Raw genomic sequence first — 2,337 nt, 5'->3', positions numbered from 1 at the left:
CCTCCCTATTACAGCAGTTCATATTAAACTATAGTTGTCTACTATAGTAGCTCCATTCCTGGAGCAGGTCCTCTATGTAAACCCTTTTGGGCAGCTGGGGAGAAGATCAAAGTTTCTTTCTGAATCATTTGTTTCTTAAGAATAAGCTGCTTAAAATAATCTGTCCCAAAAGAGGCCTATTTTGGCATGGCTTCACGCCAAATAAGTATTTTTCACTACTAAGCCAGGTAGTGACACAAAATTTATCATAATTTTGTGTCATTTCATATACATTGTTTTTACTGGAGTTTATAATTGCTTGATTTTTTAAAAAAGTATATTTACTATTTTATGTGAACCAATTACTCTTCTCTCTCCCTCTGCAAATGCTCCAACTGATCAATCACCTAGCAATAATTTTCAAAATATTTATATTGAACAGTTCTTTTCTCCCCACACTCATTCATCCTGCTGTTCCAACCTGAACTTTTCCCCTTGAGGTCAGGTGTAGAACTTGGCTTTTGCCATCTTCCTATACTGGACACCCAAAGGCCCCACGTCAGGTATCAGGCCTCATACTTGAACCAAAGTTTAAAACTCCACATCAAAATCCCACACCTTATTTGCCATACTACATGGCTTCTATTAGTCAAGCATTCTAAAGAGAAGCTATGAAGTCTGAGCAGATGGAAGTTGCTACATGGTAGTTACTATTGATGGTTGCATTTCTTTTTCCTTTCTTCCTCCCTCCCTCCCTCCCTTCCTCCCTCCCTCCCTCCCTTCCTTCCTTCCTTTTCCTTTTTTTTTTTTTTTGGCTGCATACAGTGAACTTTATTGATGGTGCATCATGAGGTGGGGCTTCCTAAGCCCCTCCCCTTCTTTGAAGGGTCTGGGATGGAAACTGTGGAGATCAGGAGATTCTCAGTGTGTTAGGAGATCAATTTAGGGCAAGGACTCTCCAGCAGCTGAGGGCCTCTCTCTCTCGCTGGGGCTTGTGGTCCAGGGGCTCTTACCCCTTGGAGGCCCTGTGGACCATAATGTCTACTGCCTTGTTGCTGTAACCAAATTCATTCTCATACCAGAAAATGAGCTTGACAAAGTGGTCATTGAGGGCAACGCCAGCCCCAGCATTGAAGGTGGAGGAGTAAGTGTCACTGTCAAAGTTCCAGGAATCAACCTCATCTCCAGTATAGCCCAGGATGCCCTTAAGAGGGCCATCTGATGCCTGCTTCACTACCTTCTTGATGTCATTATATTTGGCAGCTTTCTCCAAGTGGCAGGTCAGATCCACAACTGATGCATTGAGGGTGGGGAAACAGAAGGCCATGCCAGTGAACTTCCCATTCAGGTCAGGGATGACTTTGCTCACAGCCTTGGTGGCATCAATTGAAGCAGAGATGATGTTTTGGGAAGCCCCTCATCCATCACACCACAGCTTGCCAGAGGGGCCATCCACAGTGTTCTGGGTGGTAGTGATGGCGTGGGCTGTGGTCATGACTCCCTCCGTGATGCCGGGGGGCCAAGCAGTTGATGGTATAGGTGGCATTGCTGACTATTTGAGGGAGTTGTCATACTTGTCTTGGTTCATGCCCATCACAAACATGGGGGCATCCACAGAATGGGCATAGATGATGGCCCTTTTGGCTCCACCCTTCAGGTGAGCCCAGCTTCTCCAAGACAGTGAAGACACCAGTGGACTCCACAACACGTTCAGCACCAGCATCACCCTGTTTGATGTTGGCAGGATCTCACTCCTGGGAGAAGTAGATAGATTTTCCATGGATGACAAGCTTCCCATTTTCAGCCTTGATTTTGCCTTCGAAATTGCCATGAGTATAATCATACTGGAACATGTAGACTGTGTAGTTAAGGTCAATGAAGGAGTCATTGATGATGACAATATCTACTTTTCCAGAGTTAAAAGCAGCCCTGGTGACCAGACTCTCCACACAGCCAAATCCGTTCACTCTGACCTTCACCATCATGTCTCAGGGTTGAGGCTGGCACTGCACAGGGAGAGGCAGGTGTCTGTCCAACAGGAAGAGCAGAGAGCCTGGTTACATTGTTTTTGAACCCTACACTTGCACACACTTTCCAAATAGATGACACTTATCAAAGTGTTGGGATTTGCTCTTTATATCTGGAATAAACAGCATGCAAACAGCGAATTATTTTTAACCTCACAGACATTTCCACATGAGTTTGTTGCCACTTCAGGAATCCTTCTTTCCTACTGTAAGGTTTTGTTTAGAAGCAACATCTGGTGGCTATGGGTTTTTTTCCTCCCTGATTTATTTATTTTCTCTACTTTCCCTCCTAAGTCTGGGGGGAATACAGGCTTCCCAAACTGAGGGCAAT

The 2,337-nt window shown here is 45.0% G+C and overlaps 1 pseudogene; it reads right to left on the bottom strand.

Moving 5' to 3' along the window:
• Positions 1-988: 988 nt before the first annotated feature.
• LOC123817639 lies at positions 989-1,961 on the bottom strand (annotated as a pseudogene).
• Positions 1,962-2,337: the final 376 nt, after the last annotated feature.

The sequence above is a fragment of the Phyllostomus hastatus genome, unplaced genomic scaffold, assembly GCF_019186645.2.
Source record: "Phyllostomus hastatus isolate PE091 unplaced genomic scaffold, TTU_PhHast_1.1 phas_contig_113, whole genome shotgun sequence".
Lineage (NCBI taxonomy): Eukaryota > Metazoa > Chordata > Mammalia > Chiroptera > Phyllostomidae > Phyllostomus > Phyllostomus hastatus.
Note: the sequence above shows the minus strand (reverse complement) of the source record. Positions and strands in the feature narration are given on the sequence as shown.